Source organism: Manis pentadactyla, chromosome 12 (genome assembly GCF_030020395.1).
Source record: "Manis pentadactyla isolate mManPen7 chromosome 12, mManPen7.hap1, whole genome shotgun sequence".
NCBI lineage: Eukaryota > Metazoa > Chordata > Mammalia > Pholidota > Manidae > Manis > Manis pentadactyla.
This window is the reverse complement of record NC_080030.1, coordinates 9,483,555-9,507,965: the sequence shown is the minus strand read 5'-3', so window position 1 is coordinate 9,507,965 and position 24,411 is coordinate 9,483,555. Positions and strand designations below refer to the sequence as shown.

General features: G+C 46.7%; 1 pseudogene; it reads left to right on the top strand.

Moving 5' to 3' along the window:
- The first annotated feature begins 19,023 nt into the window (after positions 1 to 19,023).
- LOC130679950 (phospholipid phosphatase-related protein type 2-like) lies at positions 19,024 to 23,007 on the top strand (annotated as a pseudogene).
- Positions 23,008 to 24,411: the final 1,404 nt, after the last annotated feature.

Sequence of the window (24,411 nt, the reverse complement as noted above, 5' to 3'; positions counted from 1 at the left end):
GCTGCTGGGCTCACCCAGGAGTTACACCCATTTTCCAGGGGAGGCACCCTGGGTTACAGACACCTTGCTGCAGCTCACGCAGCCCTCGAGGGTCTGCTGGTGTGGGCACCGAGATCTGACGGCAGAGGGACAGCTGGGCTCTGCAGAGCTCCCAGCTGGTTGGGAAGGGCTGGGGCGCCAGAAAGAAGACGTGACCCTTGTTCCCGTTGCCCTGAGTAGATGTTGAGGAGCTTGAGACAGAGCAGCAGCATGGTGAGGCTGGGGTTCTAGTAAAAGCCCAGTGGCTATGGGAAGGATGAAGGTCTGGAAGAAAAGATGCTGGGGCTAATCGGGCCAGAGGGGGCTGGGGTATTAAGTCGGGGAGGCCTGATTGGAGTCATAGCGGTGGGGACAGAGGGAAGGAAACACACTAGGGAGGTGGAACAGAGGGGCAGTCTTAGAGAGTGGGGGACGGCACTGGGGGGAGGCAGTGGGGTTCCAGACGGGAGTTCCGTTGGGCCGTTGGTTGGCGATGACCCCATTCTTTTCCCAGATCTGGCCCCACACCACCTTGTATCTGGTCCTGTCGGCGAGAGCGGGTCCCCGCCAGCTCAGTGTCCTGCTCCCGGCGCTGCTTCTCTCTCTCTCTCTCCACACACAGTTCCTACAGTCCTGACCTCCTGCCTTCTCCAAAGCCCAGCATGCGGACCCTTTCTGTTTCTTCTGCCTGACATGCTTTTCCCTCCACCAGTTAGCAGATGGCTGCTTGTCCTCCAAGACCCTGTGATAACCCCTTGACCCTCTTAGGAAGCTGCTCATACTGCTCCTCGCTGCCCCTTCCCTCTCTGAGCAGCTGAGACTGCTTTTAGCGTTGATTTGTTCTCCCAGCTGCACTGTTCTGAGCCTATGAGCTCCATCCACCCATCCATCCATCCACCCATCCATCCATCCATCCACCCATCCATCCATCCACCAATCCATCCACCCATCCATCCATCCACCCATCCATCCATCCATCCACCCATCCATCCATCCACCCATCCATCCATCCATCCATCCATCCATCTATCCATTACCCATACATCCTTTTATCCACCCAACACACATTTATTGAGCACCATCCTGTGTTCTAGGTACAAAGGACACAACAATCAATGGACAGACAGACATCTGTACCTCACAGGGATATGGATTCCAAACCAGAATAAATAAGTACAAGCAAGGTCACTGCAGATATCAGTAACTCTAAGGAAGGGGGAGGAGACAGGGAACACTTCACACAGGGTATCAGGCGAGGCACCTAAGGATGTAATGTGTACGGATGACAAGGATGCAAAACACAGGAAATGCCTGGAGAAGAACATTGTTGGGGGAAAGTGCAAAGGCCCTGCCGGTGGGAATGTGCCTGAGGTTAGTGTGGCTGCAGAACAGAGAGTGAGGCAGGAGAGACAGGCAGAAATGGGGGCAGGGGGTGAAATCTAAGGGGTGGGGCTCTGTAATTTTGCTTATCTCAGCACCTAGAATGTGTTGGCTGAATGAAAAAATATATGAATGGTTGGATGGATGAACGGATAGATGGATGAAAATATTTGGTAAAAATGGAGTTGCCGTGAGTGTAGGGAAATCTAGGCGGGCCCCCAGAAGAGGCACTTCCATCCTTTGGGCTACAGATTAGACACCAGGCTCCTCTCTTCAAATGCAGAATCCCAGGACAGGGGTGACCAGCATCCCTTTACATGGATGAGCGTTTTAGCCAAACCAGACCTAGAGGCTCTGAGCAGAGGTTTTGGCTCCTGCAACTTCCAGCTGGCTTGTGGCCCCGGAAGCTGTAGCTTCCCTCCCTGCCCTGGGGGTACAGGAACCCTGCCAAGAAGCATTAGTAACTGAGCTGCCCCACTGTCCCTAAGCTGCTGGGATCCACTGTCTCCTCCCACGTGACCAAGGAGGTCAGTGCCCAGGAGCATCGGTGGGTGGGGCTGACACTGCCCAGCTCCTCAGGATGTCAGCACCAGGTCTGGGTGTGGATCCGCCACAGGCAGAACCCCAGAGTCAGGCAATGAGAAAGTGGATTCCTGGGGGTAGGGTCTGTCTCTCCAAATTCTGATGTATTCGTCACACACATCAGTACAGGTTCTGGAGCCTGATGCCAGAGTTCAAATCTTGACTCTTTGTTTGCTGTGTGACCTTGGGCAAGTTCTTAAGCTCTCTGAGCCTCTGTTTTCCCACCTGCCAAAGAAGGTACAAATGATGCGGCACACGGGAGCTGTGTAAAGAGGTCTGGACTGCCCGGGGCGCAGTTGGCCTGCTTTGGGAGTGTCTTTTGATAAATACAAGCAGAAGTCAATGAGAAACCTTGCCCCTGCCCTTTGGGCCCTTATTCCTGGGAAGACAATTTGATCCCCACCACACTTGGGGGGTGGCAGGGCCCAGGACAAGCTCACTTTGCACATAAGCAAACTGAGGCTTGTAGTTCTTAAGCACATGCAGGTAGGTGCCCAGAGGTGGACATGGTGTAGGAACATTCAGCCTGGACTCCTGCTCCAGCCAAAGCACAGTAAGGAGGCAGCACCCAGGGCAGCGGACCAGGGGCAGGGAGACCGGGGTTTCAACCCTGCTGTGGAACCTTGGGCAGGTCACTGAACCTCTTTGTGCCTCAGTTTCCTACCCGCAAAATGGAGCTTATCCCTATCACAGTAGACAAGAGCTCAAAGAGGTGAGGTCCCCTACTTAGCCCAGAGCCCTTTCCTCAGTGGCGTGTGTGTATGATTTGTGGCAGATTCATCATGTTCACAAATAGCTTTTAAAATGCAAAACAGTGCAATTGTTTGTGCCACCATAATATTTACAGTAAAAGGTGCAGGGGAATCCTGCATATCAAGTTAGTGTTGTGGTTGGTTCCTCAGGAAAGGGAAAGAATCAAGATTGTGTAAATACATGACATAGGGACATCAAATATGTCTGTATTAAATATTGCTATAAAAACAATTTTTTTTGGTGTGTGTAAATTTGATCATGTTGACGGGTGGGTACCAAGCTCCTCACTGGTATCTTTGTACTTTTGTTTCACTTGAATAATTCATAACAAAAATAAGCACAACTATGTAGGATTAAAAAATATTAAAAATATCTCATGCATATGCTTTTGTCACATTTTCTCTGCAATAGGATTTCACTATTTGTGTTAATTCATATATCTACTTATTTTTATTATGATTCATCTAAATTGCTGTGTATTTCATCCATGTCCTTGTCGGATGAATAATGACGTCAACAATGTTTCCTTCATTCCTTTTCTACATGATTAAGGTTCCCAGCTGGACTTGCAGCTCATAATGTCTTCCCTGAAATTTGCGGTTTTCACAGTTGGGATGTTCTTTTTGATTGTTTTCTTCCTCTTGCTGAGCCCATTGCCTCTTCTGATGAGCGAGACACGCCAGGAGCTGCTGTTCATGGCAGAAAAGGAGAACCACGATAGGAAATGTCAGGATGGGGGTGCCCTGTGCTGACTGCCATGCTGGATGTGTTTCTATTCACTGCTCATCATTGCAACATCCCCATAAGGTCTAATGAGGGTTCTCGTTATGCAAGTGACGACACGAGGCCTCTGCAGACAATGCTCCCAGTTCACAAAGCAAGTGCTGGTCTGGACTGAGCTCACTGTTTGAGTTCAAGTAATCCTCCAAATGATAAGGGCTGTCGTGGCCACTGCAGGCTCCCCAGGAGAGCGAGGGCCACCGCTAAACAGAGACCATCCTGTAGGTCAGTCAATTGGCTTGTAAATAGCATGTATTTCTGCATTATCTTGTCTCAGTCTTCTGAGGACCTACAGATTGTTGTTATTTTCATAGATGACAATACGATTTATTCTTTCTCAGATTTAACTGTTTTTCTTAACCATATGACACTATCACCTTAGGGGAAGACATCCTCTTAGGGTGAGACAGAGAATCTCACCGACACAGTGTCTGCTTCCTTTAGAATGAACCACTAAGGCAGATGAGGACAATTTCAACTGGGGCATCTTAGGAGCTTCGGGTTGATGGGAAGCATTTCTTCTCTTTGCCAGGAGCGGAGCGTATACTTGGATGGATGCCTCGACCTGCTACATGCTAATTCATGGGTAGAGGAAGACATGCCTTGCAGGAACGGGAAAAGATATTGGGCTTTGCTCAGAATTAAAATGATATAAGTGTTAAAGGAAATTATGAAATCTGTGCAATTGTAAATGCTGGTTCTGTGTCACCAGGGGCATTAAGAGAGACTGTTCAACAGAGTTAACTCAGCAGACAGCTGGTCTAAACTGAGGCCCAGTCTTTGCTGGGCACCAACCGTACTTCCTGTCCGTGACCTAGCCTCATCTTACCCAAGTGTCCTCATGGGTAAATGGGATGAGAGCATGTAAAATGTGTCTGTAATGTGACCAGCTCTTCAGATGAATCTGAGGAATGCCAAATACTGGGGAGCATTGTTCTAGAATGTAGATTTCATAATGTTATTCTTGTCCTTCTGTTTGTTTGAAGGCATGGGATATTTCTAAAGGAAATGCCATGTCTGATTCTTGGTGTCAGTCTCAGCACTTGGCACAATGTGTAAAATGGAGTTGGTGATCTCTAAAAATTTGGGCCAATAATAGGAAGACAGTAAAGAAATGGTGTGAGAGATGGTGATGGAGGGAGAAATTAGCAGAGGGACAGATCTGAATATTCATGTGGTTTCACAATATATATGGAGGGTGTTGTTTGTTTTGTGGTAACCACTGATTCTCAAACATTAACATGTTTCAAATTCATCTGGAGGGCTTGTGAAAACACACATTTCTGGTCCTGCTCCCTGAGTTTATCCAGAGGAAGTCTTCAGTATTACCAAGAATTTTCATTTCTATCAAGTTCCCAGTTGGTGTTGCTGCGGTTAGACCAGGAATGATTTTCTTTTCTTTTCCCTGCCTCTTTTCTACCAGCCAGATTCATCAACAACATGAAGCCCACAAATCACACAGATGTTTCAGAATTCCTTCCCCCGGGACTGACACAGGAACCAGAGCAGGAGCCCAGCAACTCAGAAGCCATCACAGAAAAGTTCTCTATTGTTGAGATCATTTTGCTCTTGGTGAATTCAATGTCTTGAATTCACAGTATGAGATTTCCCACAGTTTTGGCAGATTTTCCCAGACTGGAATATCTGACCAGGAAATTTGTTTCTAGACAGAATGTAACAGGGATGCTTTAGGAATGGAAACATTCACAAAACCTTGACAATATGAATCAAACTCTTGAGGATGAGGATTTTGTGGTTTCCTTTTTTTGTTGTTTAAAGCCCATGCTAAGTTTCTTTCAGAGTTTCTCACATTTTCCTATGCCCAGAAAAATCCTCTAGGACCTGGTGTTCTGGTTGTCTCTTGCTGTGTAACAAGTCACCCCAAACTGAGTGGCTGCAATACAGCAGTGAGTGACTGTTTCTCAGGATCCCATGGTGTAGCTCCAGGCTGAAGGGGGTTTCAGGTCCAGGCAAGTTTACTCTGGATTCCCTGAGACCGAATAACAACAACGGAACACAGCAGGTAGAAAAGGGCTCATACCAAGTTTTATTCTCGCAGAGGTAGGTTGTTTAGCATCACATCTGCACCCAGAAGTCTGCAAGTAGCAAGTCTCTGTCTCTGCATCCTGCTCAGCCTCTGCCCCAGCGGCTGCCTCTGCTTTCCTGCTCTCTTGCTCTCCTGCTTCCTTGCTGTCTGTCTTCCTCCCAGCAGGAGACAGAGCTCTTTATGTAAAGACATAGGCAACAACGGCTCATTGCCAAGCCTGCGCAGGAGGCTAAGTATTACATCAAGCACATACACAATGGTTGGGCAGATTAGGATCAGGTGAGGGTCCTGGCCATGGTAACTTCCATTTTCCCTATGCATGGGTTCTGTGTTTGGTCCCTTTGCTGATCTCACCCGGCTGGCTCTGTCTGTTACATTCTGCCAATGGCTGGGCTGGACAATCACCTATGTGGCAGTTGGTACTGGCTGTTGGCTGGGCATCTTGTTCTTGAAAAATTATTAGAGGGAAACCCCACTAAAATAGAGTTAACAGGCCAGAAGGGGGTGCTCTTATGCCAACCACATGATGTCAAAATTACAGAAAAAATTGTCCACTATAGACCCCAACAGAAGAACTGTCAAATGGAAAGAATCATCAAATACAGGCCCCAACAGGGAAAGACGTACATTGCATCTCCTACAAGAAATCGTGTAGCCCAGCAACTCGACCAATAAGAAATTGTCATCACCTTGAACTCTTGCTTTCCTTCAATGGAATTTCATTCAGAACAAACCCTCCCAACTTCCTTCTTCTTCTCCATAAAGTAACATTTCTCTCTTTTGCTTATTGGACTGGCCTTAGCTTGCAGGCCCTGAATTGCAATTCTCTGATATCCCAAATAAGCCCATTTTTGCTGGTAAAATAACCATTTATCTCCAAGGCCAACACTATTTGGTATCAGGAGTGTGATCCAGAGAAGGAAACCAACCCTCCCAACCCAACCCCCAGTGGATCTGAGGCTGGTGAGCACACAGGTGCTGGTAACCAGAAAGCCTTTGAACTCACTGCTTTCTTGCCAACCCTAGCATTTGTGGGTAACACTTCTGGATTTTGAGATCCACTCTTTGTGTTTTGAGCTCTCCAGGCTTTATTCAGGATATGTTTTAAGGCTTTGTCCTTTCTGATAGTACTCATTTGGACCTTTGGTTCTACTTTTTGGAAACAGACTGTTCCTGTTGGAACTGTGCTGACGTTTGATCTGATTCCTTTTAGAGCTGGGCTATTCCTACTGGAACTGTGCTGTTTAGGAATTTTTCTTTTTGCTCTAGAGAAAAACCTCCAGGAAATGGGATTCCAGAAATCAAGATACTTTGAAGGTGCTGCCAGCCCACCCAGCCCTTCTGTGATCCCAGTAAGTTAGATGTTTAAAAACTGTGGTCCTTCCTCATTTGCATTTCTAAATAAATGGGCCAACATAACTGAAAGTAGTTTAGAACACCAATGGCCAATGTGGGAAACTATTCATCTACACAGACTTACTCTTCTCAAAACTAAATTGGACAGCCATGGCTCAAAAATTGTCAAAACGGAATGGGACACCTATTTTAATTGGTATTTTGAAACTTTCTAATGTTATCCAGGATCTAAAATTGCCTTTTTGCAAAATAGAATTTCCCAACTAACTGAGACCAACAATTAACAAAAGACAAAGAGGCTTCCAAGGCCTCTTTTTTCCCTCCCCTGTTTTCCTTTGTCTCCAAATGCACAGCCGCCGCCTTATGACCAGGCCCCACCTCTAGGGCCATTATTCTTTTTCCCTTCTGCACCACCTAAACTCCCTATATAGCCTCAGTTTCCACATTCTGATTACCTATCAGAACCAGCCCCTTTAAAGTTAAGTGTCCTGAAAAAAAAAGAAATTCATAAAAAGTTAAGTGTCTTGAGGATCCAAAAAAACCCCAAGTTTCTGTTTCCTGGAGTAAGGCTGCACCGCAAGCCACAGTTACAGAGTCTCCTGAAGTGACCGAGGACCCCATGTGTTTGCTGAAGTGTTTAATACAGTTATTCAACTTACCGACCTGCATCTCAGGTTTATATCAGTTAGTCTACAAGTACCACATGCTTGTTGGGGCCCAGGCCAAACACTGGAGAAACTGGCTCAACGGAAACATCCTTATTAGGCCGAAAGAGAGACATGAGCAGGATGAAAAGTGGGTGGGGCCTACCAAGAACTCAGAGAGTTAATCAGACAGAGCCGGAGCTAACTCAGACAGCTGACTGACTGAAGCTACAGGGACTGAGAGTGACTATAAGGGGGCAGACACTCCCCAGACAAGATACCTCAGAGCAAGGCACACTCCAGATGACAAAAATTTCCCAGATGAAAAATGTGACAGCGCAACCCATGTCTCCAGTCCTCCAATCAGATCAAGCGCCCAAGGCCAAAGAATGTCAATCAAGGACTCCTTTGCCCTGCCAAAAATCCCATAAAAGAAGCCTCACGATAGGCAGTCAGGGCCTTCTGACTCTAAGTCAGAGGCCCACTCTGTTTCAGATAAAACTTGCTTTCCTTTCTTGACTTTGGTTTCACGTTTCACTCTATCTGGACCTGACTTCTCTGTGATTCCAAACCTAGTGACACCCCATCATCCTGAACAGGATTTAGGAAACAAAACCCTAATTTGTGTCAAAATGCTAGAGCACTCACTGAAAACCTCTCCCGAGCAGCTGCAGTAGTTTTCCTAAGCCTGATTAGAACAAAATTCAAGCTTTCCCACAAAAATATAAATCAGTTCATGATTATTATAATTGACTTCAGATTGTTTTCAAAGAAAATTCTGGTCTTCCTTTAGATGTTGAATCCACTGTGGGCCAAAGGGCAGGCTACCCAAAGATGTGCCATTGTGACATGCAGATTATTTCAGAGTTGAGATCAAGGCCCAAATGATTCAGAAACTTTGACGTCCCACCCGCCAACTTCATGAAAAGAATTGATACAGTACATGCACCAGAAAGAGCTCTATCACCTTAGATAGCTGTATTATAAGGTAAACTAGGTGTGGTAGACAGGGAGGGATGTGGCTATGAGACAGGGACCTGGGTTTAGACAGAGTAGGGTGAGGGCCTCTGGAGAAAATACCCTAGGGAAACTCCATATTTAACAATTAAGTGAAGTCAGAGTGTCCTGCCAGTGGGTTTCAGCCCTGGGCAAGTTCACTGTGGACTCAGTGTGACCAAAGAAATTGACAGCAAAACGTTCCTTGGGGTGAAAGGGTAATATCCAACTATATTTCCAGGTGGCAGGTCAATCACTAAAATCCTATTCACTCAGAGCGAGTCTGCATGCAGCAAGCCGGTCTCTGCCTCTGGGTCCCTTTGTCCCCACAGCCATCCTCTGGGCCTCTGTCCTCGGTGCTGCCACCACTCCAGCCTCTGCTCTGCTCTCCTGCAGCCTTGCAGCCCTGCCGCTGTGTCGTGCCCAGAGCACTGGGCAGAGCTCTTTACATAGAGTCAACAGCCATGTATTGCCCACAGGTGTGCAGTGAGCTGGTCAGCCAGGGCCAGGTGAGAATCCTGGCCACAGGAACTCATTTTATTCACACAGAGTCACATTAATTCTGTAAAATGGCATAAACATTCTTCTGTGAGATTAATTAAAATTAAAAAGCCAGGAGTAATGTGGCCTGAAATGTTTGAATATCCCCCACATAAGAAAAGACCGCAGCATAGCCCATGTCTTCATTGTGTCAGTTAAATGAAGCTATTGTAAAATTTACTTTAGCCTGCTAAAAGGCCCAGCTTATTTTCTTTAACTTTACCCAGATGCTGCTTTTCTTCCTCTAGCCCTAATCAAACGATTTGCATCCTAGGCAAGTAATAATGGCAAGCAAGCCCAGACACAAACAGCATAGTAAAAACAGGAAAGATTCCATCTTAAAGATAAGATTGCATTTTAAAACCCAAGAAGTCAAAAAATAGGATTCTTAACATAGCAGACAATGACTCAGCCCACCTTGGGAGCAGGACAGGCAGTCTTGATTGATATGCTCCCAAACCAAGAAGCTACTATTCTGGGATAGAATCAAAGCAGTAAATTTCCTGTGTTAACTCTACAAAATTACCTGGAAGACTGATAAGAAACTTCGTGTCTCTTCCAAGATAAGCATTTGGGGACTATTTAACAGGTCTGCATCCCTGGCCCTTTGTCTCTCAACTGCCTATAAATCCCTAGACAATGCACCACCCCGGGGCTATCTTCTCCCCTCTGGGCAGGGGCAAGCCAGGAGCTCTATCCTTTGCTTTATCTCTAAATAAAAGCCTCACACATGCTCTCTTACCTTGAGTGTTTGCAAAGTTCATTCTTTGACTAGGTGAACAAGAACACCAGCATCAGCTTCTCTGAGGAGTCAGAAGACAGGGAGCCCCCAGAGCCCCGTGCTTGGGCCCAGGTCAGGGCACCCGGTGCCAGAGGGCCCTGCCAGCTCCCCAGCACACACCAGGTGGGGAAGGTTCACTGCAGCCCAGTCAGGGTGGCCACGCAGCCGTGTTAGCCTGATATCCCAGCAGCAGTCCAGAGCCTGGCATGCTCGGGGCACCTGCACACACCCGGGGCAGAATGGACCACTGGCCCAGTGACCACCCAGCAGGCCCAGGGCTGCTGCTTTGTTTCTGGGCCCAGAAGCTCTTCTGTGTCAGGTTGAGGCGGGTGGGCCGTGCAGGATGACAGGTCTGACCTGGGCCACCGCCCTGCTTGGGGCCCGCTGGCCCTCCTCCTGCCCAAACCTACCTCCCTATGTGGCTGGGGAGCCTGAGGTCATCCCTGGGACCACCATGCAGGCAGATGGCTCTGAGGGTGCTGTATGCAGGGCCAGGGGAAGGAGGGTGGCCTGCGTGTCCTGATTTTACCTCCTGTCACCTGGTCACCTGAGGCTGTCAGGAGGGCCCAGGTCCACTTCCCCAGTCCCCAATCTGGGGCTCCACCTGCAGCATAAGGCCTAGAGACTCTCTCCATCCTGGAGTCCCCCACGGCAGTGTTTGTGCTTATCCTGGAACTCCCCAACAAGCCATCCCTCCCCTCCTGGGAGGGTGAACACATCCTGAGGGCCCTTGGGGAGCATATGTGGAGAATCAGAACCAAGTGCCTCTGCTCATCTTTCCCAGCCTTTTGTCATTGATGTCATGCCACTCAGCCAGTAACTGGACAGCTGAAGGGCACCATGGGGGAGTACTCGGGATCTGGGAGCTTTGTGGGGTACTCTGAGGTGTGAAGTGTGGAGAAATTGGGCTCAGAGAAAGCCCCCAACAGAAGACGTGCACCTCTTGGAGGGGCTTTGAGAGACCAAGTTCAATGTTTTCTGAAAAGGAATTTTCTGGAATGTGTGGGGCAGCTGTGTCTCATCAAATGGGACAGTGCTAGACTGGTGCCCTGCAGCCCTGGGATCTACTTGGGTTACATATGCATTGGTGTTCCAGACGTGAGGAGACACCCTGGGGCTTATAGATTTTGGTGTCTGATCATCACCTATAGGCGTCAGGAAGAAAGGCCCAGGTTCTGTTTGAGCAGCCCTCCCCAGTGCTGCCAAGGTGTGCCCGCCTGGGGCTTAGAGCACCCCGCTATTCCTGAGCACCTTATGGGGGTAGAACAGAGGATGGAGGGCAACCTGGCAGAAGTCAGGGACCCCTGCGTAAGAGTTAGAGGGCCGGGGTGGCTCGGGGGGCACATGAGGTCTGCATGAGAGCTGAGCTTTGGGAAGAAAGAGCAGTGTGGGGGCAGTCCTCTCCCTGATGGCATCCCACCCGCACAGGAAGACCCCAACCCCAGGGATAACATCTAGATCACACTGCCCTCAGGGAGGCTATTTCTTTTCTTTTTTTTTTTATTAAGGTACTATTGATATACACGCTTATGAAGGTTTTACATGAAAAAACAATGTGGTTACTACATTCACCCATTATCTTGTTGAACTATGTTGAATAAGAGTGGAGAGAGTGGGTATCCCTGTCTTGTTCCCCATCTCAGAGGAAAACCTTTCAGCATCTCGCTGTTAAGTATGATGTTGGCTGTGGGCTTGTCATACACGGCCTTTATTATGTGGAGGTACTTGGCCTGTATACCCATTTTGTTGAGAGTTTTCATCATGCATGGATGTTGAATATTGTCGAATGTTTTTTCAGCACCTATGGGCGTGATCATGTGGTTTTTCTCCTCCTTTTTGTTGATGTGTTGGATGATGTTGATGGATTTTCTAATACTGTACCATCCTTGCTTCCCTGGAATAAGACCTACTTGTTCATGATGGATGATCTTTTTAATGTATTTTTGAGTTTGGTGTGCTAATATTTTGTTGATTATTTTTTTTCCTCAGAACCACTTTCCTTTTTTGTCTTTTCAATATACAAACTGTTTTTCCCACTATACCTGCTACACACACGCACACACACACTCACACACACACACACACACACACACACACATACATATACATATATGCATAAAGGTAGATTTTTCCTTTAGAGAACACACAAAATACAAAAAATTACCTTTGCAAATCTGTTAGCATCTGGAGCATATAAAATGTGTGTTCACCTGCTTTTTTTTTCACAAGGCTCCCCTGATCTCAATGAAGTGGCCAGTTGGAGTTTGTCTCCTCTTCTCTCTGGTCCATTGACTTCAGCATGTACATACTGATTCTAGACTTCCTAGATAGTTCACAAACAGCTCCGGTGAAATTAACTTGAGGACAGTGTTTGAAAATGCCGAATTACACACTTTTTTGTGCCTGTTATTAAACGTTGTTTCCAGAAGATCAATCTTTTAATTACAGTGAGCTTCCCTACTGGTGGTTCTCAGTAACAAGAAGTGTATGGTGTGAGCTGACTGGAAAAACTAAAGAAGAAAAACAATTTTTCTAGCACATTCCCTTTGCAAAAGTAACATCTCCAGGGTACTGAATAGAGTCTGGTCTTCACCAGCATATCTAAGGTTGGTCCTATAATCTCCATCAAAAACTTACCTTCATGAGTTCATGTTTGATAGGAAGAATGTATAATAGATAGATGCTAATACTTATTGTGTATTTGCTGTGCAATGGGAATTGTGCTAATCATGATAAATTACATACAATGAGGTTGGCTCTGTTATCCTTCCCTATTTTAGAAATGAGGAAACTAAGGCTATTCAACAGTTAATCTGTGGCCTTATAACAGTAAGTAGAGCACTATGTTAAATTTAGCTCTATCTTACCACAAAGGTAATGGTATTAACCCCTACCCCCTCCCTCCCTCCCTCTATCCCGCCTTCCTTCCTTCCTTCCTTCCTTCCCTCCTTCCGTCCTTCCTTCCTTTATTCATTTTTATTTTGTTATCATTAATCTACAATTACGTGAAGAACATTATGTTTACTAGGCTCCCCCCTACACGATGTCCTCCCCACAAACCCCATTACAATCACTGTTCATTAACATAGTCCGTTGTTGTAGAATCACTACTTGTCTTCTCTGTGTTGCACAGCACTTCCCATGCCCCCCCCACATTATCCATGCTAACGGTAATGCCCCCTTTCTTTTTCCCCCTCATCCCTCCCTTCCCTCCCATCCTCTCCTGTCCATTTTCCTTTGATAACTGTTTGTCCATTCTTGGGTTCTGTGATTCTGCTGCTTTTTTGTTCCTTCAGTTTTTCTTTGTTCTTACACTCCACATATGAATGAGTGAAATCATTTGGTGCTTGTCTCTCTCTGACTGGCTTATTTCCCTGAGCATAATACCCTCTAGCTCCATCCATGCTGTTGCAAATGGTAGGAATTGTTTTCTTCTTATGGCTGAATAATATCCCATTGTGTATATGTACCACATCTTCTTTAGCCATTTGTCTACTGATGGACACTTAGGTTGCTTCCATTTCTTGGCTATTGTAAATTGTGCTACGATAAACATAGGGATGCATCTATCTTTTTCAAAGAGGGCTGCTGCATTCTTAGGGTAAATTCCTAGAAGTGGATTGTTGAGTATATTTTCATATATTCTTCTCAGTGATATTGGTCTGTAATATTCTTTTTCTGTGGTGTCTTTCCCTGGTTTTAGTATTAAGGTGATGGTGGCCTCATAGAATGAGTTTGGAAGTATTTCTTCTTCTACTTTTTGGGAAAGTTTAAGGAGGATGACTATTATATATTCACTACATGTTTGATTAAAGTCAGCAGTGCAGCCGTCTGGTTCTGGTGTTTTGTTCTTAGGTAGTTTTTTGATTACCAGTTCAATTTTACTCCTTGTAATTGATGTGTTCAGATATTCTGTTTTTCTGGGTTAGCCTTGGAGGGTTGCATTTTTCTAGAAAGTTTTCCATTTCTTGTAGGTTATCCAGTGTATTGGCATATAATTTTTCATGGCATTCTTTCATAATTCTTTGTATTTCTGTGGTTACTGTAGTGGTTTTTCCTTTCTCATTTCTGATTCTGTTCATGTGTGCAGGCTCTTGTTTTTTCTTGACTAGTCTGCCGAGGGGTTTATCCATTTCATTTATTTTCTCCAGGAATCAGCTCCTGCGTTCATTGATTCTTTGTCTTGTTTCATTCTTCTAGGTTTTATTTATTTCTACTTCAATCTTTATTGTGTTCCTCCTCTTGCAGACTATGGGCCCCCATTTGTTCTTCTTTTTCTTGTGATAGTTTTCAGTTTAGACTATGCATATGGGATTGTGGTTCTCTCCTGAGGGAGGCCTGTATTGCAGTATACTTCCCTCTTAGCACCGCCTTGTCTGTGTCCTACGGATTTTGCGTTATTCAGTTATTGCTGTCATTTGTCTCCATATATTACTGGATCTCTGTTTTTATTCGATCATTGATCCATTGATTATTTATTTGCATATTTTTAAGACTCCATGCTGTGGTAGGCCTTTTCATTTTATTTGCATAATTTATTTCTAATTTCAAACCCTCGTGGTGTGAGAAGCTGCATCATTTTTGTGGGCTACTCCGGGATAACTTCGGAAGTGAGTATAGGCATCTGAGCCTGCTTTTTCTTTCTTTTCTGTCCTTCTAGAAGGAAGCTGTCTATGGCACACAACATCGGGCACTCGTCAGTTACTTAAATGGGACTAGCCCAGCTGCCGATCTCAAAGTCTCGAGTGACAGGTTCCCCTGCATCTCCCTCAGTGGATCCCCATCTCCCTTGGGAGCCGAGAAAGTCACCTGAGTGGAGGCCAGGATTCCCCTTCAGAGGCATCTCCTTGGACGCCAGGGACTGAGGAAGGCCGTGGGCACCTGCGAGAGTCTAGGCTGAGGGTGCACTTCAGCGGCTTCTCAAAGGTCCGCGTGTCTGGAATCAGACCCCGACAGCCCGACTGGGTATCCATGAGGAGTGTCTCTCTTTCTGTCTGCCTGACTTCCAGCCTGCTTCTCCAGGCCGCCCCAGCCTCTGGGTTAGGCAAGGGTGCTCTTTACATCCTTTCCTCACTCGATGTGTGCCTCTAAGTTCGTCAGTGCCCCGGACCCCATTGCTCAGCACCGCAGGGTAGGAAATCTATGCTTTGCTCTTATTCCTAACGAAATGCTGTACTTTTTTTTTTTTTGTAGATTATTATTTTTTATTGAAGTGTAGTTGACACACAGTATTACATTAGTTTCAGGAGTACAACACAGTGATTCAACATTTATATACATGATAATTCTAGCTACCAGCTATCACCGTACAAAGTTGTTACAATATTTTGACTATATTCCTTATGCTATACATTACATCCCGGTTACTTATTTATTGTACAATTGGAAGTCTGTACTTTTTTTTTTTAGAGGGCATCTCTCATATTTATTGATCAAATGGTTCATAACAACAATAAAATTCTATGTAGGGGAGTCAATGCTCAATGCACCATCATTAATCCACCCCAAGCCTAATTTTCCAATCTTCTGAAGCATTTTGAACAAGTTCTTACATGGAGAACAAATTCTTACATTGTGAATAAGGTACACGGTGAACAGTACAAGGGCAGTCATCACAGAAACTTTCAGTTTTGCTCATGCATTATGAACTATAAACAATCAGTCCAAATATGAATATTTGTTTGATTTTTTTACTTGATTTATATGTGGATTCCAAATTTTTCTCTTTATTATTATTATTTTTAATAAAATGCTGAGGTGGTAGGAAGATGCAAGATAAAGGTAGACAACATAGTTTAGTGTTGTAAGAGAGGAAATTTAGATGATCAGGTGTGTGCCTGTAGACTATGGGTTGATCCAAGCTAGACATGGGCAATAAAACATCCACGGATGCAGAAGATTTCTCTCAGAGCAGGGGTGGTGAGGTTCTAAGCCTCACCTCTGTTGATCCCCAATTTCTCACCTGATGGCACCCCTGTGACTGTGCCTGTCTTAGGTTGTTCCTCCCTTGAGGAATCTTACCCGTCTCTGGCTAACCAGTCATCTTCCGGGGCCATACAGGGAAATGTAAAGTTGGTAAGTGAGAGAGAAGTCTTATTGTTTGAAAAGGTTAGCTTTTTACTTTTTTGCATATTTATGCCCTGTTTCTTCTATGCCCAGCATTTGTTTTGAGGTATCTTTACCACTTGGAGGAATTATGATACTCGGTAAATTCGATATGAGGCACGAATTCTATTTAAGGGTTGTAATTAGGAAGGAAGAAGAAAAGCTATAGAAGTAGCAGGCGGAAGAAATCGTGGGAAGATTGATTATTTCTTTCACATATCTTCTTGTAGAGTAACTTCAGCATGTATAGGTTTTAAACTACTAATTAAATTGCACACACTCATTAACATAATAGGAGTACAGTTACATAACCAAAGCAGACCTATAATTACCAGCCATCTCCAGTGAAAACAAGAAAACCAGTTAGGCACCTTAGGCATTTGTGAAAACTTATCTATGATATGGTGGATATTATCCAACTGAACTTGAACAGTCTGAGAGAAATCCGACAAATTAAAACAACCCATTCCTGGGGACTGTTCACATCCCATAGGTTCTTTTAACAGTACATATTCTGTAGTTGTAAGATTTTGTAGCGCTACAATTTGCACTTCTCCAAATTCTTGGTTGAGTTCCAACAGTATAGATCCAGTCAAATTTGTTGTTTTACTGTTTGCACAGGCCAGCTTAGATATCTCCTTCTTCATTCCCATGGCAAGTCCAGGAACTGGTGGGATGAGTGCAGCTACAACTGCAGCATCGCCTGGATCTTTGTTGAGGTTTTTTGATGATCATCTTCTGGTATGAGTCTTCCCGAGAGTGCTGATGTTGGAAGTTCTTTTTCATATCGTATCTTAGTTCATTGTCTGGGTAGCCAAATTAGGCTTTGATCCTCTGTATTAACACAAACAGACCCTTTGCCTACACTTTTATATGCCCTTTGTACCATTGTGTAGAACTCATTGGAAGTCACCACACAGGAACTGCTTTTTTGTTTGTTTGTTTGTTATCATTAGTCTACACTTACATGACGAATATTATGTTTACTAGGCTCTCCCCTATACCAGGTGCCCTGTATAAACCCCTTTACAGACACTGTCCATCACCACAGGAAAATGTTGTAGAATCACTACTTGTCTTCTCTGTGTTGTACAGCCTTCCCATTTCTCCCATCCCCCAACACATGCTAATCTTAATATCCCCCTTCTTCTTTGCCCCCCTTACCCCTCCCTACCCATCCATCCTCCCTAGTCCCTTTCCCTTTGGTACCTGTTAGTCCATTCTCGGGTTCTGTGATTCCACTGCTGTTTTGTTCCTTCATATTTTCCTTTGTTCTTATACTCCACAGATGAGTGAAATCATTTGGTGCTTGTCTCTCTCTGACCGGCTTCTATCCCTGAGCATAATACCCTCTAGCTCCATCCATGTTGTTGCAGATGGTAGGATTTGTTTTCTTCTTATGGCTGAATAATATTCCATTGTGTATATGTACCACATCTTCTATAGCCATTCATCTACTGATGGCGGACACTTAGGTTGCTTCCATTTCTTGGCTGTTGTGAACAGTGCTGCGATAAACATAGGAGGATATCTGTCTTTTTCAAACTGGGTTGCTGCATTCTTAGGGTAAATTCCTAGAAGTGGATTGTTGAGTATTTTTGCATGAAATTTCCTCAGCGATATTGGTCTGTAATTTTCCTTTTCTGTGATGTCTTTGCCTGGTTTTGGTATTAAGGTGATGCTGGTCTCGTAGAATGAGTTTGGAAGTATTTCCTCTTCTACTTCTTGGAAAAGTTTAAGGAGGATGACTATTAGATCTTCACTACATGTTTGATTAAGGTCAGCGGTGCAGCCGTCTGGTTCTAGTGTTTTGCTCTTAGGTAGTTTTTTGATTGCCAGTTCAATTTTGTTCCTAGTAATTGATCTGTTCAGTTTTCTTTTCTTTCTGGGTTAGTCTTGGAGGGTCGCATTTTCCTAGAAAGTTGTCCATTTCTTGTAGGATATCCAGTGTGTTAGCATATGATTTTTCATGGCATTCTCTCATAATTCTTTGTATTTCTGTTTTTTCTGTAGTGATTTTTTCTTTCTCATTTCTGATTCAATTTATGTGTGCAGGCTCTCGTTTTTTCTTGATGAGTCTGACTAGGGGTTTATCCATTTTGTTTATTTTCTCCAAGAATCAGTTCCTGCTTTCATCGATTCTTTGTGTTGTTTCATTCTTCTCAGTTTTATTTATTTCTGCTTCAATCTTTATTATGTTCCTCCTCCTGCTGAATATGGGCCCCATTTGTTCTTCTTTTTCTTGTTATAATAGTTTTCAATTTAGACTGCTCATAGGGGATTGTTCTTCTCTCCTGAGGTAGGCCTGTATTGCAGTATACTTCCCTCTTAGCACCGCCTTGTCTGTGTCCCACGGATTTTGTATTGTTCAGTTCTTGCTGCCATTTGTCTCCTTATATTGCTTGATCTCTGTTTTTATTCGGTCATTGATCCGTTGGTTATTCAGGAGCATGTTGTTAAGACTCCACGCGGTGGTAGGCTTTCTCATTTTACTTGCACAATTTATTTCTAGTTTCATACCCTTCTGGTGTGAGAAGCTGCATCATTTTTGTAGGCTCGTGCGGGATAACTTCGGAGGTGAGTATAGGCATTCGAGCGTGCCTTTTCTTTCACTGTCCTTATAGAAGGAAGCCGTCTATGGCAAACAACATCGGGCGCTCGTCAGCCACTTAAATGGGACTAGCCTGGCTGCTGATCTCAAAGTCTCGAGCGACAGGTTCTCCTGCGTCTCCCTCAGTGGATCCCCCGTCTCCCTTGGGAGCCGGGAAAGTCACCTGAGTGGAGGCCAGGATTCCCCTTCAGAGGCATCTCCTTGATGCTAGGGACTGAGGAAGGCCGTGGGCACCTGCGAGAGTCTAGGCTGAGGCTGCGCTTCTGCGGCTCCTCAAAGGCCCGCGTGTCTGGAATCAGACCCCGACAGCCCGACTGGGTATCCATGAGGAGTGTCTCTCTTTCTGTCTGCTTGACTTCCAGCCTGCTTCTTCAGGCCGCCCCAGCCTCTGGGTGAGGCAAGGGTGCTCTTTACGTCCTTTACTCGCTCGATGTGTGTCTCTGACTTTGGCTGTGCCCCGGACCCCGTTGCTCATCACCGCAAGGTAGGAGATCTACGCTTCGCTCTTACTCCTGACGAAATGCTGTACTTGTTATCTCATAAAAAAGTGTCCGGTTCGTTGAAGAATGCTGTTGGTAATTTGAGGCTGATTGCATTGAATCTGTAGATTGCTTTAGGCAGGATGCGCATTTTGATAATACTAATTCATCCTAGGCAGGAGCATGGGATGAGTTTCCATTTGTTTGTGTCCTCTTTAGTATCTGTTAAGAGTGTCTTGTAGTTTTCAGGGTATGGTAGGTCTTTCAGTTCCTTGGTTAGGTTTATTCGTAGGTATTTTATTCTTGTTGATGCAATTGTGAATGGAATTGTTTTCCTGATTTCTCTTTGTGATAGTTCATCGTTAGTGGCTCGGAAAGCAACAGGTTTCTGTGTATTAATTGTGTGTCCTGCAACTCTGCTGAATTCGGATATCAGTTCTAGTAGTTTTGGAGTGAAGTGTTTAGGGTTTTTTTTTATGTACGATAAATATCATGTCATTGGCAGATAGTGACAGTTTGACTTGTTCTTTACCAGTCTGGATGCCTTGTATTTTTTTGTTTCATCTGATTGCCATGCCTAGGACCTCCAGTAGTATGTTAAATAGCAGTGGGGTGAGTGGGCATCCCTGTCCTGTTCCCGATGTCAGAGGAAAACTTTTCAGCTTCTCGCTGTTAAGTATGATATTGGCTGTGTCCTTGTCATATACGGCCTTTATTATGTTGAGGTACTTTCCCTGTATACACATTTTCTTGAAAGTTTTTATCATGAATTGATGTGGAGTATTGTCGAATGTTTTTTCAGCATCTTTGGACGTGATCATTTTTTTTTTGTCCTCCGTTTTACTGATGTGGTGGATGTTGTTCATGGATTTTCTAATAGTGTACCATCCTTGCATCCCTGGAATAAATCCTACTTGATCATGAGCTCTTGAACCTACCCCTTGAACCCCAATTCCACCCTCTAGTTCTGAAACTCCACCCCAAGCAAGCATCTTTCTGGGTGTGTGACTGATCCTGGGGAGACCAGGCCCCAGAAATGTCCACTGCTCTTTGGTGCTCTGTGCACATCCCCGTCCCTGGAAGGACCCACTGGGAGTCCGTCACTCCATCCCCCAAACTCCTGTTCCCCTGGCTCCTTTTTCTGGAGACCCTGGCCTCAGCGTCCCAATCCAGTGTCATTCCGGGGGATCCAGCCACTCCCCATAACCAGGAACGCAGTGTCCACTCGGGTTTGGCAGCTGCACCGCCCCATGTGACCTGACCGGTCTGGCTCCCACAGATGTACGTGACACTCGTGTTCTGTGTGAAGGGCTCCCGCCTGGTCAAATCCTTGCTCTGCCTGCCCCTGCTGTGCCCTGCCTTCCTGGTGGTCGTGGTCTGCGTGGCTGAGTACCGCAACCACTGTTCAGACATTCTGGCTGGCTTCCTTACCGGAGCAGCCATCGCCACCTTTCTGGTGAGCCACCTTCCCATCTGTCCCTGTATGGCAGACCCTCCATCAGCTCCATGACCCAAGAGGCAGGCCTGTGTGATGGTGGAGAGTTTGGACCTGGGGCGAGTCTCTTAACCTTACGCTGCCTGGAGGTTTTCATCTGTGAAACGGGATGATAGGAAGAGGGCCAAGCAAGTGAAGCACTCGCTATGAGCACAAAATTGAAGGAGGCACAAACCCACTCAGTAATCAAGATAAATAGTATAGTAATGAAAACGTTTTAAAAATCAAAATTAATGCAGACAACACCGTGTCCAAAAATACTGAAGTTTTAAATGCAGACAGTATCCGATTCTGCTCTTGCACAACTTGGCCTTACTTGCCTTCACCTTCTTCCCACCCTTTGGACTAAGTAACAGTACCTACCTCTTGGTAAAATGGAAAGAACAGTGGTGCCATATAGGAAGCGCCATAAAAATGTTAGCTGCTTTTTGAAACCTGAGCCTCAGTTTCCTTATCTGAAAAATGGGGATGGTATTTATACAACTCCTACTTATTGGCCTCTGGCCTCAACATGCAAACTGCCCTCCCTCTGCCCCAGGTCACCTGTGTCGTGCACAACTTCCAGAGCCGGCTGCCTTCTGGCCGAAGGCTCTCCCCCTGGGAGGACTTGGGCCAAGCCCCCACCATGGAGAGCCCCCTCGAGAAGTTAAGTGTGGCCCAGGTAAGGGGGGCTGGGGGCCGCTCCCCGCTGGAGAGGGTGGTAGCTGGAGGGGGACCAGGAAGGCAGGAAGTTAGGCAAGAGATGGGGATCTCAGGGCCATGGGGGGTGGGCAATGGCTCATCTCTGCGGGCCTAGGTCCTGGGGGACAGTCCCAGAAACAAGTGCCCGTCTCCTCTCTCCCTCCCAAGGGGACATGATTAATCCTGAGAATCCTGGTTGGTGTTTCCATCGGGCTTTCTGCCCAATGCGCCCCCTCGTGGTTGTGGCCGGCAGGGCCTGGGGGGCCGCTAGCCCCTTCCCTCTGCCTCTTTGTCTCAGAAACCTTAGGCCTGCAGGCCGCATTGGACACCGGCACGGCTCACCCCACCCAGTGAGTGTCGAGGGAGTGGGGTTAACCGGGGGGGACTTCCAGATGGCAGTCACTGCCGCAGAGGTCTCCCCTATGTTCTCGTGGTCCCTTCCCAAGCTTTCTGATGCCCCGATCTCTGCTCCCTGACCCTCAGAGCCACAGAACTGCACCCGCCGTGGCCACCTGATCCCCAGCTGCGTGTCCTCCAGGGCCCCAGCCATGTGTTCGTCGCCCCGTGTGCCGCGCCCTCGGTTGAGGTCTGAGCCGACACCGCTGCCCCTGCCCCTGCCTCTGCGTGCACCAGCTCCCAGCCAGGGCCCCTCACCCTCCTCCCCGGGGCCTGGGGGGCCAGGTGGGGGAGGCGGACGTGGTCGGAAGCTGCTGCTGCCCACACCTCTACTGCGGGACCTGTACACCCTGAGCGGACTCTACCCCTCCCCTTTTCACCGGGACAACTTCAGCCCTTACCTATTTGCCAGCCGTGACCACCTGCTGTGAGGCCCCACCACCCACCCAGAACCTACCCGCTCCCCATTTCTCCCCTGCCACGCGTGTGTGTGCGTGTGCCGTGTGAGTGCCAAAGCCCCCTGTCCCCAAACCAGCCAGGCCCAGATATCAGCCTGGCTGGGAGGACATTAGGGGGACCCTCCGCCTCTCTTGTCCTCTGGGACCATCCAAGGGGCATAACTAGGAGGTGGGCCTCTAGGGTGGCTCCTTTAAGAGCCAAAACCTGACCCTATTGGCCACTGCCAGCCAGTGGGGACCCCCAGTTCTCAGAATTCTAAGCAAAAGGACTTTACTTCAGCCAATGGGAAACTCCCCCGTCAATTCTTAGAATCTCAGGCAGAGGGCAACTCCAGGCAGTGTTCAGCGTCAGAACAACCAGTAGGAGTCCTTGGTTTTCAGAATTTCTAAGGTGGGTGGGTATGATTCCAGTCAATGGGGGACGCCAATGTCATAGCGCGTGCCAAGGAGAGGAGGGAGGTGGGGTCATCCTTTGTCACTGGGTCTTCTCAGAATGAGAATGCTCAGCAGGAGGGTGGGGGCAGGCTCCCCCGCGGCAGGGTCCTTGGTGCACCTATTCCTATCTCAGCCCCGCCTCCATGTGCAACCTCTCACTGAGTCCCTCCTAACTCCCTACTTACGCAGGGCTAGCCCCAGTTCAGAGGTTTTTGGGCTTCATGGTGCTGTGCTTCCCCTTGCCTGAGCCTGGGTCACTGTAAACCCTTCTGTTAGTTATTAGGGCTGTGGGAAGGGGCCTGTTTTTCCTGGAAACCACCCCTGTTCTCCACACCATTCCCCATGCCTCAGCCTCATGCTTATGTGCCATTATAGAGGACATGGGTGGAGCAGAGAGGGCTCCCCCTCCTCGGGCAGCCAAAGGTACTGGGCAGAGGAGAAACTGCCCCACCTTTCCTGCTCCCTCCTCATCTTTAATAAAGACTTGTTTGTAACAGAAGTTTGGCCACTTGCCTTCCTTCCCTGGGTTGCAAGGAAGAAGAACTTTAATCATGGATCTAGGTGTTGGTGAGTCTGGGTGTGGGTGTGTCTGAGGGCAACTGTGGAAAGGCATTGTGGGACCAAGGAGCTAACGACTTGGTTTTAAATCCTGACTCAGTATTTTCTGGTTGTGTGGCCTCTGCAAAGTTACTTAACTTCTCTGCTGGTTTCTTTTTTTTCAATTTTTTAAATTTTGGTATCACTAATATACAATCACACGAGCAACATTGTGGTTACTAGCTTCCCCCCATTATCAAGGCCCCACCACATACCCCATTACAGTCACTGTCCATCAGCGTAGTGAGATGCTATAGAGTCACCACTTGCCTTCTCTGGGCTATACTGCCTTCCCCGTGTCCCCCCTACATGATGTATGCGAATCGTAATGCCCCTTAGTCCCCTTCTCCCTCCCTTCCCACCCACCCTCCCCAGTCCCTTTTCCTTTGGCAACTGTTAGTCCATTCTTGGGTTCTGTGAGTCCGCTGCTGTTTTGTTCCTTCAGTTTTTGCTTTGTTCTTATGCTCCACAGATCTGTTCTTTTCTTTAACTGTCAAATGTGGACATCCCCACACAAACACACAAACATGTGGTGAGGGGCCTCACATGACTGTCTTTTCCAGGCATCTGGCCTCCTTCTGACCATGGCCATGGTGCAGAGGGCACAGGGAATAGGGCCAGGGCACTAAGAATCTCCAAGCCAAACCCCTAGCTGCATGGATGCAAGCAGGGGTTCTGATAGTGATGTTGTGCTGAGACCCAACCTCTGAGGACCCAGTGGAGACCAGGGAGGGTAGGAGCAGGCAGGCAGCCACACAACAACACCCACCCCTACACCGTGGCTCTGCGGTGCTCCAGATAGGCCATTCGGGACTCCGCATCATCCAGGAACTAGGAGAGGGGAGTCGGCTTCCCTCCCTTCCTCCTTCATCCATTCAGCACTCTGGAGCAGCTACTGTGTGCCAGGTGCTGTTTAGTTAGGCACAGGGGCCACAGCAGTGAACAGAACAGATGCCAGTCCCTGCCCTCTGGGAGCCCACCTTCTACTAGGGAGAGACGGAGAATAAGCAAGGGAAGTATGATAGGTACAAAGCCACAATTCCAGATTTCAACAAGGTCTATAAACCAAGATTTCTTTCCTAATTCACGTGTGGCAAATCCTGACCTGGACTGACATGTAGTTATTATAGCCTTTATTAACGTGATGTGGATACCCTTATGTTTTGTTACAGACAAAGTGGTTGATTTTGAGATATTATCCCAGGTCCCACTAGGTGTATTATGCAATATGTAGTATTTATACCATAGTACCACTCACAAATCTGAAAAATTCTGAA